Source organism: Pipistrellus kuhlii, unplaced genomic scaffold (genome assembly GCF_014108245.1).
Source record: "Pipistrellus kuhlii isolate mPipKuh1 unplaced genomic scaffold, mPipKuh1.p scaffold_m20_p_8, whole genome shotgun sequence".
In the NCBI taxonomy this organism is placed as follows: domain Eukaryota; kingdom Metazoa; phylum Chordata; class Mammalia; order Chiroptera; family Vespertilionidae; genus Pipistrellus; species Pipistrellus kuhlii.
Window position 1 is genome coordinate 59,699,047 of NW_023425584.1, and position 14,657 is coordinate 59,713,703.

The following is a 14,657-nucleotide window of genomic DNA, read 5'->3' on the forward strand; positions in this document are numbered from 1 at the left end:
TGGATGCTTTTTCTTAGATAGATAGATAGATTTTATGTTAGACCTGAATTACCAGACAATTGACTGCTTCATTTGGAACTTTGTAAATATAGACTTAAGGAAAAACACATTTAGTGGCAATTATAAAGGATTTTTGTTCTACCAACATTAATACCATTCTTCATGTCATTAGAATATTAAAGGGTATGCATGCACATCAGATTCACAATAAATATTTGTTCAGCAACTACCAATATGAGAAAGTCTTTGCTGAAGAATATGAGAGTGTCTGGCTTATCTGCTGTATCACCATCAGTCTTACTGCTGAATATTACAAAGTTGTGCAAATAGGAAGACATCACTATGCGATAAGTCACAGGGCTCTATTATTGTATGATCATTGTATGCGTAGAAGAAAATAGATAGAATTAGGAAAGGGGAGGCTCAAATGAGACATTTAATCCAATTATTATACCTGGGGGAAAAAAAAGAGAGGATCCAGCAAGTACTTTTCATATACATCCTTCAGGAATTCTTCATAATATGAACTTACGTGCATCTTGTATGTTTTTTCAATTCATTCCTGACTCCAGTTAGTTGCCTGAACAAACCATGTGTTTTCTGAGTTTGCATAGCAAGCTCTTTCTTTTTTTTCCTGCTTGCCTAGCTAACTCTCACACTTCCTTTAGGCCTCAGCTTAAAACTCTTCTTCAAAGTGACCATCCTCAACTCTTAGAGTTTATTCAATCCCTCCAACTGCGCTCCCATTAAACTCTTTTCGTTTCATTACACTTATAATTATTTAATGTATATTATCCTCAATAGCATAAGATCTGTATCTAATGTATGTATTCACTGTTTGTGTAACATCTGTGTCTCCAGTGACAAGGACATCACCTGGCACAACTAGATGCTTACTAAATACTTTCTGAATGGCTAAAAGTCTTCTGGTCAGAGGGCTCTGTATGTTTCAAAGATGTGTGCATTTAGTTTTACAGAGAAGCAGACACCAAGATGGGATTAGTTATGCAAGATATTTGTTATGAGGGGAGCAAGAGAAAGTGGGAGAACCTTCAGATTGTGACTTCTGTGGAAGAAGAGAGGGGCTGGAGGAGTACTGGGTAGAAACAATGCTGGGCTAAAGGATCTTTGACCTGGCCAATGGGTAGTTCTGGAACGAAAGGTATCCATTGGAAGTCTCAGGACCAATGTTGCTCCTTGTAGGAGGAGATCAGAGAGGAATATTTTGATGGTTACCACACAAGATCACACTAAAGAAGAGTTCCCACTAAATGGCTTTTGTGATGCTCATTTACATAAAACCTCTAAAAGTATGTGTGAGCATAGTAGAGATAAAGAATAATTTGTTATTCTAGGTAAATATCTTCATTACATCTTATTTGGCATGGGCATTTTAATCTAGTTACTATAAAGTTATGCTTCTTGTGCTTAATTTTCCAAAATCAAAATGAAATATTAACCCTTTGTAAGAAAATGTTAAAAAAAAAAAAGGGGGGGGTTAATATAGTGTTCATAAACGGCAGCTTTTCCTGAACTGGACTCATGGGCTAATTATTTATGCTACATTGGTGGAGCAGGCATTTTGTTTTCTCATTAATCATCTCTTGAGGTACAGTTGACATCCTCCCATGAAAGATTAGCCGGGACAGAAAATCCTGCCCGATGCCTTCAATATCCGTGAGCAGCCAGGCACTGGGCCCCTGGCATCTAGGATGCCCTTTATTCCCCAGTTACCAGTTTCATTTCAACAAACTAGGCCATTTAAAACAGGAAGATGTATTGCCTGTGCTAGTAGATTTATTTAGCAAGCCAGTGAAGGACCAGGAGCAAAAACACAGAAATACACTGTCCGGGGGGCGATGGGCTGACAACACTGTATATCAAGATCTTTGCTATGCTTCATATGAAAATCGTTTTAAATCCTGGCAGTTTCGAGTGGGCTTTAGGGAATGATTTTGTCTGAGTGTGTCACGCCTCTTAGACTCAGGCTAAACCTCGAAGTCTGGGTTCAGTGAAGATGCCTCACGCACTCTGAGGGGAGATGAAATTACCAAGAATACCTTTTTATGTTATACTTGGAGAACTGACTTTTATATACCCACTAAAGAGATCAGTTTCCTTTAGAAGGGCCTTTAGGTGGCCTCATATTAAAAATCTGGCAAAACCATGATTAAAATGGCTGGTGTCAATGAAATCAGATAAAAGCATTAATTTTGAATAGTATTTGATTTTTTTCTTCTTTAATGACATTTACAAATATGGATGATATGTGAATAAAATTTTCTAGGATAAGGTAAATAATAACATCATTTCCAATACCACTAAAATTTTTTTTTCAAGTTATTACAAATTCAAAAAGTGGAGGTAGAAACAAGAAAGATACAAAGTATGTTTTTATTAATAATACCAATAACTCTCTGGTGGTTTTATTTGCAATTTTATTCTGTGACCAAATTTCATAGCATGTACAGGGTGAGCCCTGGTGAGAAGTCTGACATAATATATATATCTTTATTGTTGAAAGTATTACATATGTCCTCTTTTTTTCCACCATTGACCTCTTCTAGCCTGCTCCTGGTCCCCCACCCCAGGCCTTCACCACCTTATTGTCTGTGTCCATTGTTTATGCATATATGCATACAATTTCTTTAGTTGATCTCTTCCCACCCACCCATCTCACCTTCCTTCTGAGGTTAAGCCATCTGCTCCATGCTTCTGTCTCTGGATCTATTTTGTTTGTCAGTTAATTCTGTTTATTAGATTCCTGTCCATAATATCTTGAAAGCATTTGCAGCATGACCTACATTACAGACTGGGGAGGTGAAGATGTGGAAGCTGGACAAGGAGGAAGATGAGCTCCAACTCCACCCTGAGATGGCCATGCTGAGGTTGCATAGGGGGTACTTCCATTTACTCGAGGTTTGCTTGGAGACGGAAAGACAGAGCCTAGAAAGGGCTCCACACTGCAGGGAAATTACCTCTCTCCTCGTGAGCTCTAAATTCCTAGTAGGTAGGGAAGCCAGGGGCATTTCTAGCTCAAGTCCCCGAAGACAGAAACACATAACAAGAGAAAAGGAGCTTCCCCATAGGAGCCCTCATTCCTGATATGTCTACAGCAGCAAAACCAAAGTAAAGTCAACACCTCAATGAATAATCCTGCCCAAACTGCATGTAGGCTTTGCAAGTACAGGGACTTTACAATAGAATCTAATTCTCATTCTGGTTACGTACTTAAGAGCAAATCTTCAATAACTATTATTTGCACCCTGTGTGAGCAGAGGAATTGTGATTGTCATTTTATTTCCTTAAACACAAATCTTCGAATGACTCACTTCAATTAATTTATTCATTAACTAACAAAAATATATTTTTATTAATTACAGAGAAAGGAAGGGAGAGGGAGAGATAGAGACATCAATGATGAGAGAGCCCTTGACCAGAATCGAACCTGGGATCCTTCAGTCCTAAGGTTGATGTTCTGTGCCCTGAGCCAAACCGGCTAGGGCTGGCTCACTTTAATTATAAGTGAAAGTGAAATTTTCTTATCCTAGCATCCAAGGCTTTCATGTCTGATGCTCACAGATCTTTCCACTTTATTTCTACACGTGCCCAACAGAATTTTCCAATCTGATCAAAGGGGGTCCAGTGAAAATTAGTGATGACACACTCATTTTCTGATTGTTTAGATCCTGTTGCTTCTTCTCCTAGCCTAGGGGTGTCGAACTCAATCAGAGAAGGGGCCAAAATCTAAAATCCAGCCTAAATCGCGGGCCGAATGGTTTACTGAACAGTCATAAACTGTCATTGTGATGGAAACGCAGCGGAGTGCAGTGATGACAGCGCGGTGCGGGCCACATTGCAAGGCCTGGCGGGACGGATTTGGCCCGCGGGCCTTGTGTTTGACACATGTGTTAGCCAATCCCACCCATCCTTTAACATCCAATTCAAATTTTGCTTTTTCATCATAATTCATTTCCCTAAACTACCCAAGATTTTCTCCCCCCCAGACTAGCTATAATGTATACTGACTTGTACAACTCAATTGTTATTTTTCAAATATTTTCTTATGTAGCTGTTGATTTTTTGTGTGTACATCTTTTCTCTTAACTGAATAATATTCCAGAGGATAGAAATGTATCTACACTTTTTCTACTTGCTCTTATGTCTGGAATAGCACTGAGCAGACCAGAGCCACTCAGTTCATCTCACTGACTGTAGGATAAGTAAACAAAAGCCCAACGTGTCATTTCCTGCCTCTACTGGGTCCTTTAATGGTCAGCTGAACATCCTTCACAGCAATTTACGTTTCTGAGTCAAGTAACATTGTAATTAAGCATCCTCCAAAGTTAGAATTTGTCACTGTGCTCCCTTTTCCAAATGGAGAGGCTATTTTTCTAAGGTAATTCTGAGATGTTTATCTTTAATCAAATTCTGGTTATTACTAATTAAATTATTACTATGAGCACAGCAATTAAAATTATGCATAATTTCATCTCTGTTTACTCTTAAACATTACAGGATGCCTTCTCCTTGGTTTAGCTTCAGATATGGTTATGTCATACAGTGTAGGTGGGAGCATAATGTTTTGCATGCTTGGGATTCACCTTAACAATAATGTCAGATGTTTATAAATGTTTAAAGTCTTGATTAATAAGTTTTTCCCCATATCTTGAGGAAATGGTCAGAAATATGCTCAAAATTTAGTTAAGGATGTTGTTTATCATAGCATTGTTTATAAGGATTAAAAGTTGAAAACTCATTCTTTGTCAAGAAATAGGAATTGATATAATTAAATTCTGGTATATTGCGTGTGTATATCTGTTATGAAAAAATGTAAGATAATTGTCTATATCCCTGGCCTGTGCTTCTTAGTGGTCAGAGTGTCAGCTGAGCACCAAAGTTTCTTGGATTAGATTCCTGGTCAAGAGCACAATACCTGGGTTGCAAGTTCATCCCTGGCCCAGTTGGGGTGCATGGAGGAAGTAACCAATGCATCTCTTTCACATCAATGTTTCTTTTTTTTCCTTTAAAAAAAATATATTTTATTGATTTTTTTACAGAGAGGAAGGGAGAGAGTTAGAGAGCTAGAAACGTCGACGAGAGAGAAACATCGACCAGCCATCTCTTGCACACCCCCTACAGGGGATGTGCCCGCAACCAACGTACATGCCCTTTACCGGAATCGAACCTGGGACCCTTCAGTCCGCAGACCAGCGCTCCACCGCTGAGCCAAACCAGTTTCAGCTCACATCAATGTTTTTATTTCTCTCTCTCTCTCTCTCTCTCTCTCTCTCTCTCGCGCTCGCGCTCTCGCTCTCGCTCTCTCTCTCTCTTTCTCCCTTTCTCTCTCCCTCTCTTAATCCCTTCCACTTTCTTTAAAAATCAATAGAAAAAATATCCTTGACTGGGGTTTAACAACAAAAAATAATTGTCTACATGATGATACATTGTGGAAAAGTGGTTGATGAAGTTCATGTATGACAAATCACATTTGAAAATATGAAATGCTAGAGGCATGGTGCATGAATTCGTGCACCAGTGGGTTCCTTGGCCTGGCCTGTAGGATCAGGTCAAAACCAGCTCTCTAACATCCCCTGAGGGATCCTGGATTGTGAGAGGGCACAGGCCAGGTCAAGGGAACCCATCAATGCACAATCAGGGCCAAGGAGGGACACAGGAGGTTGGCCAGCCAGGGAGGGGTCACAGTAGAGTACCATGGCATGTTCAGCCCATTTCCCTCAGTCCAGATCGGCAGGACCCCAGCAGCAAGCTAACCTATCAGTTGGAGCATCTGCCCCCTAGTAGTCAGTGCACATCATATTGAGTGGTTGAGTGGCCTTAGCATATCATTAGCATTTTAAGCTTTGATTGGTTGAAGAGATGACTGGACACTTAGCATAATAGGTTTTTATTATATAGGATGCCCTTGCCAGTGTGGCTCAGTTGGTTGGAGCATCATCCAGTACACAGGAAGGTCACTTCAATTCCCAGTCAGGATACATGCCTATATTTTGGTTGGTTAAATCCCTGGTCTGGATGCATTTGGGGAGGAGGCAACAGATATATGTCTCTCTCTCAAGGTCTGTGTGTGTGTGTGTGTGTGTGTGTGTGTGTGTGTGTGTTTTCTCTCCCTTACACCTTCTCTGGAATCTATTTTTAAAAAATATATGAAATATGTTAACATCAAATGGAGTAAGGTCTAAAACATTTACACAAAGGTGATATGTTCATCATTTGGTAAGTGTGGTGGTGAATGTTTTTCTTTTCTTTCATTCAATTGCTATTTTCTTGTATTTATTTGGGTTAATTTGGGTAGCTTTGGAAATAATTTCAAATTTAAACCGTAAGTATTAAAGTATGTTATTATTGAGAGAATTATAAAAAGATCTACATATTCAATAAATTGAATTATGACTGTGAATGCTCAGTTTACTCTGATGGTAGGATTATGAGATGGGGCTGACATAGTTTCCTGATAAATGGGCTCTAGGTCCTAAGAAAGAAAAAGGTTTGAAAAATATTATCTGCCTGTATCCACTGGGAAAAGTCCATGTCCTTCTCAAAGCTGATGCACCTGTGCACAGTAATCTGCTACAGCAGTACACATCGTTTTATTTGCCTCCTCTAAATGACATGCATACTAATTGGTCATGAGACTTCCCTTCTGTGCCTCAGAAGTCATGGAGTTAATGATAGAGGCATGGTTCACAGGCAGTTCTTCTTCCTTCTAACATACTATAATAAACTGTCATATGTGCTTATTATAAATAAGTTTGAAAATAACAATAAAAAAAACAACAAATATTTTCACAAAGAGAAGAAGGGCATTAAGGTAAAGAGACTGGACCTGTGTTTATGGAAGAAGTCTGACAGTAGACTTTATAACAACAATAGTTATAATTTTCATAGGACCTTTGGTCCTGGCTTCATGAGGGTATTTCAAACAATAATTAATTAGGAACTGTGTGTGTGGATTTAATGAATAGCTCACTGGTATGTAGTTCTTTTGTGCCTGGGCCACTCAGTTGTTCATACCCTCAGATTTTTCAGGTATTTATTGAGCAACTGCTGAATGTTCCCCACCTGGTGCTGAGATTTAGCACTGAATAGTCACATTGAGAAATTAGCACTCAATTTGTAGTCACATGCTTTTCACTATAGGGTAATGCCCTTGGTTATTAGCACATTCCTATGGTGTTTTACATGGGTTGCTTTGGAAAGAAATAGAATAGTCCAGGATTACTTACCTCTGGTTTGCACTACACTGCCACAGGAAGGTCTCCAGACCAGGCCTTTATAAAGCTGAGATGTGTGAACACCATCCACACAGGGAACTCTTGGGGCTCTGTTCTGGGGGCTCCTCACCCAGTTAAATCCATCATTTCTTACTGTGTGTGTGTTTTTTTTGTTGTTGTTGTTGTTTGTTTGTTTTTTTTCACACTCTGACCAATATACAAATCCCTTAAGTCATATCCCAACCCTGCCTCTTGCTGTAATATCTGTGGTCCATTCTACTCCCCCCAACCCCCACCCCACCTTACCCAACTCAGGGCCCTTTCTTAGCAGGTTCCTTAGGATCATAGCTTAAATTAGAGGCCAGGTGCACAAAATTCATGCATGGGCGTGTGTGTGCCCAGGCTGCACCCTCTTAAATCTGGGACCCATTGAGGGATGTCCGACTGCCCGTTTAGGCCCAATCCCACTCTCACAATCCAGGACTGCTGGCTCCCAACTGTCCTTCCTGCAGGCCTGGTCCCCCCCAACTGCCCTCTCCTGCAGGTCTGGTCCCCTGCAACTGCTTTCCCCTGCAGGCCTGGCCTCCCTCAACTGCCCTCCCCTATAGGCCTGGGTGTCCGTCCCCCCCCCCCCCCCCCCCCGCTCCAAACTGCCCTCCCCTGTAGGCCTGGTCACTCCTAACTTCCCACAACAGTCCTCCCCTGCAGGCAATTTTGTAGCAGCCATCTTGTGTCCACATGGGGGCGGCCATATTATGTTTTGGTGTGACAGTCAATTTGCATATTACTCTTTTTTTTAAATATATTTTATTGATTTTTTTACAGAGAGGAAGGGAGAGAGATAGAGAGTTAGAAACATCGATGAGAGAGAATCATCGATCAGCTGCCTCTTGCACACCCCCTACTGGGGATATGCCCGCAACCAAGGTACATGCCCTTGACCGGAATCGAACCCGGGACCTTTCAGTCCCCAAGCCGATGCTCTATCCATTGAGCCAAACCGGCCTCGGCTGCATATTACTCTTTTATTAGATAGGATGTCACTTTAAGAGAACTTCAGGGATCTCACTGATATAGGTCTCCTCTTGTTATTTTCTATCTACTCAGCTCCATCTCAATCTGATTTTTTGGTGTGTTTTTTTTGGTTTGTTTGTGCTTTGCTTTTTCTAGCAATAATTCCAGCCTGTAAACAACTTATTTCCTATATACTCATGTACTGCCATCACATCCATTAGAATATAACCTGCATGAGGGCAGTGATCATGTTTATCTTTTCTATTGAGTTCCTATTGCCTGACATAGTTTATACAACATAGGATAGGCACTCTGTAACTATTTTTCAAATTAAAAAAAAAATCAGTTAATTGTCTAGCTATCATCACCTTCCTTTGGCAGAGGATTTCCAAGAATACCTCACTGGATTGTTGGAAACACTTTATTTGGTCTCCCCTGGAGCACATGCCAACTGACCTATTAGATGAGTGACTGTCTCCACGCAAAGACTGCCTTCCTGAGAAGTGGACTGTGAGTGGCACAGATCCGCTTAAAAGACTTGAGCATGTGACAGAAATGTAATATTCAATTTTAAAGCAAACCCCAGGAGGTTAATTATATTTTCCAAGGTCAATATTTGAATTTGGACTTGTCTGATATGAAAGCCCAGGCCATGTCACGCCAAACAAGTCCTGGCTGATGTAATGTGATTGAATTTCTTATCTGCCGACTTCTATCCTAAATGACATTGTATTCCGCACCTCTGGAAGAGAAAAAAAAAAAAAAAAGGAGGGGAATGGTTGCTGGGCAACCAAGGCACCAGGATGTCCTGGTTGCAGCATAATCAGCTGGAGTCTGGCAAAGTTCCCAGGATTAGAGTAACAGGAACAATTATTTATCTGGCCCTTACTATCCTATCAGAATTGCCTTGAATTCCAAACTTGCATACTACAATTGCAAGCATTATTTCCAATAGCACACACTCTAAAAATGATATTGTATTCTTTAGGATAATTTAAAATTCTATTGGCTAATGATTTTTATCTACTGATGAATTTACCCAACATTATAATATTAGCTTTGGAGGAGTTTCCACATGAACCATGATTTTTAAAAAGTAAGGTTTAAAAGTAAGGCACTTATATTTCACATGTAAAAGTCACAAGTCTAGACCATTATGTTACTAAAAGTAACTAGTAATTCGGCTGTTATTAGTATATTTAAGTTATATCCATAACCAGTCTCACATTCCCAAGTAAGTTCCTCAGCAGCCATGAGGAACTTACTCATGGAGGGCTGCAAAGCCTTCTGTGTTAACTCTGAGGCATGCACTGAAAACATAAAACATTTGAGATTGAAGTGGTAGGGACAGTAGAAGATGGGTGAGGCTTTCTTTGGAGAGAGCAGTACCCTGTGTCCACTCCCCATCACAGCCCACAGCGTGGTGAAGAAATGAGGGCTTTGTTCCCCTCAAGACCAGTGAGGGGGCTTCCACCCATCACAGAAGAACTGCTCTGGGCCCCTCCACTGGAGGGGCAAAGTGAACCTGGCAAATCTCAATTTGTAGCTGGCAAATCTCAACGGTCAGAAGCTGTCAGCGGGGACCTGCTGTGGCAGAGTTCAGGGTTATAATTGGGAAAGAAACTACCCTGGTGCTGATTATAGCTCTAAGGTATGCGTGTCCTGCGGGCCTGTGGGCCATACTTGGGAAGATAAAAGGGCTGCCCGACACCTTGTGATAAAGGTCACTTGGAGAGGCAGAAAAGTATCCTGAGAAGGATGCCAGGAGAGTTTAAAACTGATGGCTGGGGGCTGAGAAAGGAATCATAAATGGTTAATTTGAAACTGCAGTTCTTAGTCATGGGAGACAAAGGAGATGTCTGTCAGGCTGAGTTAAGAGAGAAGGCAATGGCGGCCCATTCAGCTGCAGGCTTCCTGTTGGAGCCACGGGAGAGGAGACTTTAGTTGGTAACTCAACCTGAGATCATAACTCAAGGTGAGCCTGTTACACTGGGCCAGGCATTTTAATTCCTGAACAGAGTCTGTTTTAGAGAACCAAGTGGCTCAAGGTCTTTTCACAATGCGCATCCAGAAAAGGTACGAGCCTGTCTCAGGGTGCATGAAACCAGCCCTGGAGTGGCATTCCTGAATGATGAGGGGAAATAACACAAGAGTTTCCTCTGTTTCTTGTGACTTCTGCTTCTTAACACTGCTGGCTTTCTGTATCTTCCCCAGGAAATAGCTCCACTCTTAGCTTTGCTAGCATTCTTGATGTAATTTCATAATTTCAAGCACTTGATAACTGAATTTCCTAGCTCATAGAAAGTAAAATGTGAATGGTGTGTGTGTATGGGGAGTCATATTAGAATCAAACCCAATGACAAAAATTATCCACAGCAGACACCACCCAGCTCTGTGCTATTTGTGAGTTTCCATCCAGGACAGCGCAGTCTCATTAATTTGAGCTAACCAAGTGGAACTAATGCGGTGTCATCTGTGTGCCATGCTCTGTGGCACTCATGGCCACAGCATGTGATTTCCTAGGCCAGAGCTTCTCCTTGGGGTGCCGGGGGTGGAGTGCAGGTGGGTCAGGATATTGAGGTGGAGGCAGCCTGGCCCCTTCATGCCAGTGAGCTGCTCAGATATGGTCGTTTTCTATGCTTGTCCTGAATTAAAAAGATTCAGAAGGAGCCCTCTAGGCAATGCTGTGAGCTCGATATTAATAGCCTCATTGTATAATGGAGGAAATAGGAGTTCATAGAGATGCTAATTAAATTTGCAGTGAAGAACTAATATTTATCTAAGTTAAACTCTCTGCTAGACATTTTTTTCCAGATCAACAGCAAATTAGGAGGTAGTGACTAAAGCGTGAATTTGCAAATAAAATTTCAAGAACACTGTGTAACTCCTCAAATAGATTTTCTAAGCAATTTAACGTTATCTCTTTGTATACAGGTGGTACAGATACAAAACTTAAATAAGAACTAGCATTGTATGTGAGGCACTGTTCTCAGTACTGTTTACTGGTATGTATGCATTTGATTATCAGACAAAAACCATTGGGAAATACTGATACAAGGGACGTGTTAGTAACTCATGTAACATCACAGCCAGTCAGCAGAGTCAGGATTCAGGCTCAGCTCATCTGACTTCGGGACCAGTGCACTTAACAATGACTGGACATTGTCTTTTTTTTTTTTTTTAATTATTATTTAAAAAAAAAAGTATATTTTATTGATTTTTTACAGAGAAGAAGAGAGAAGGATAGAGAGTTAGAAACATCGACGAGAGAGAATCATCGATCAGCAGCCTTCTGCATACCTCCTACTGGGGAAATGCCCACAACCCAGGAACATGCCCTTGACAGGAATAGAATCTGGGACCTTTCAGTCCGCAGACGGATGCTCTAACCACTGAGCCAAACCGGTTAGGGCTGCCTTTTTTTTTTTTTTTTTTTTTTTTTTTTTTTTTTAATGGCTACATATTGAATTAATATGCCGATGACAAAAGCCATGAAAAAAAGGAAAATTATTAAAGTTAAGAGCAATGGCATATGAATTGTGTTTAGGATATTTGGTCAAAAATTAAAATGCGTTTAAACAAATTTATGTAAAAAATAACTCAGAAGGGAGAAGGAGAAGGGTGAGCCCCATGTGGAGAGTGAGGCTCTGGCAGAGGAAAAAAGTTATGATGGTCACTGAACTCAGCCTGAAACCAGCATCTTCTCTTTTGGAGCCCTGACAACATCTGTCCTATGTTTGCCAATTTCTATTGTGTAAATGCTCCCTGATCTTGGCTGATTTCAAGCTACCAATATGATGTAATTGAACAGGGAATAGGGAGTATAGGAGCACAAATGACTCTTGAATCAGTGCAGTCCAACTCCAATGCAACACTGGATCAGGTTTAAACTGTAGTTCTCCCTTCCTTTCTCTGGGGAATGTTTTCCTTGATATTCTGGCAATAATGAACTTTTTTTTAATTATTATTATTATTATTATTATTATTATTATTGAGAGAGAGAGAGAGAGAGAGAGAGAGAGAGAGAGAGAGAGAGAGAGAGAGAGAAGTTAGGAGAAAACATTGGTTAGTTGCCTCCCACATGCACCATGACTGGGGATCTAACCCACAACCTCCACAACCTGGGTATGTTCCCTGACTAGGAATCAAACTGGTAATTTTCTGGTGTTTGGGACATGCTCCAACCAACTGAGCCACACTGATCAGGGACAAACTTTGTTTTTATTGTCTTTTTTAAAATCAGTAATTTATTTTCTATTTTCTTCCCCCCCCCCCTTTTTTTTTTTTAAACAAGGATGCAATTGTTATATTTTTCTGGATGAATGTGATTATTTTGCTGGATATAATACCATGTTTCTTAGATTGTTTTACTCTGAGGAGAGTCAAGAAACTTAAGACTTGCCCTGACCGGTTTGGCTCAGTGGATAGAGCGTCAGCCTGCAGACTGAAGGGTCCCAGGTTCGATTCTGGTCAAGGGCATGTATTTTGGTTGCAGGCACATCCCCAATAGGGAGTGTGCTGGAGGCAGCTGATCGATGTTTCTCTCTCATAGATGTTTTTAACTCTCTATCTCTCTCTCTTCCTCTCTGTAGAAAAATCAATAAAATATATTTTAAAAAAGAGAAACTTATGGCTTTGGCTGAAGTTATTTTTCCTAAATATAAGACTATTATTCTTGTACAGTATGTGTCATGCATGCCCAATGAACTTGGCCACTGTTACACTGTGATACATATGTTCATAGGACATCCTGGCCATACCTGTGAGACACAAATCTCCCAATATCATTCCCATTTAAGAGAGAAGATTGTAAGGTTAACATTACACAACACCAAAGCCATGGTCCATGAGAGGAAAACATGATAAACTAGATCATTAAAATTAAAATCTTCTGCTCTGAAAAAGACAATAGGAAGAGAGTTAGAAAACAAGTTTCAGACTGGAAAAAATATTTGCAAAAGACACAAATGACAAAAGACTGACTGCTATCTAGAATATACAAAGTCAACAATAAGAAAACAACCCAATTAAAAAATGGACCAAAGATTTTGACCCCTCACCAAAGATGTAAGGAATGTGGAAAAGCACATGAATATGTGCCACATAATATGTCATCCGAGAATACATGTCAAAACAACAATGAGATGCCACTACACACCCACTTGAATGGCCATATCCAGAACACTGCCAACATCGAATGCTGGAGAGGATGTGGAACAACAGGAACTCTCACAGTTGCTGGTGGGAAAGCAAAACAGTAAAGCCACTTTGGAAGATAGTTTGGTGGTTTCTTACTAAACTAACATACTCTTAACATGTTATCCAGCAATTACACTCTTTGATATTTATCCAAAGGAACTGAAAACTGATATCCACACAAAATTCTGACCATATATGTTTATAGTATAAATATTTAAAAAGAGTTGTAGAATAAATATTTATTTATAATTGCCACAACTTGAAGTGACTAAATAAACTGGTGTGTCCAGGCAATGGAATGTTATTTAGCATTAAAAAGAAATAAGTTATTAAGCTATGAAAAGACACTGAGAAACCTAAATGCTTATTGCAGAGTAAAAGAAATTAATCTGAGAGGACTGCATACAGGATTATTCCAACTTTAAAACAGCCTGGAAAAAGCAAAATTATGGAAACAATAAAAAAAAAATCAGTGGTTGCCAGGATTGGGGCAGGAGAGAGATAAATATGCAAAGTCCAGAGGATTTTAAGGGAAATAAAAATATCACATATTACAATTATGGGTACATGTCACACATTTGCCTAAACCCATAGAATTATAGTACGACAGCAAGAGTCAACCCTAATGTAACTATGGATTTTGGTAAAAATGATGTATCAATGTATTTTTCTCCTTGGTAAAGAAATAAAATAAAAAATGAACCATTCTGGTAAGTTATGTTGGTAATATGGTAGGCTATGCCTTGTGGGGGAAGAGAGAATATAATAAATCTCCTTACCTCACCTTAAATTTTGAGGTAAATCTAAAACTGTTCTTTAAAAGGTTTTTCTTTTTTCTAACGATCAGTGCCCTGCAAGAGCCTAGAACAATATATTCCCTTCATGATATTATCTTTATCTAGTATGTTGACACTGATGAATCCGATAGAATCATATATTAGCACCTTAGAGACCTAACTGATGTTTTTAAAATGAAGTTTTTTTTTCCGAGGATGAATTGTTTTCAGGTTCCTGGCAGTGAAGCATCCGTCTTATATGAAAACTGCTGTTTGAAATTTTAACCCTGCTAATTGGCTTCTGTAAATTCTTGCTTGATAAGACTACTCCCATTTCAGCAAGGCCATTAAACCTTCCCCAGACAAGGTTATCAGTGCTGGCGCCAGGCTAGGCCTCTGGTTAAGGTCTTAAGGATCAGCACATAAGGGCTCT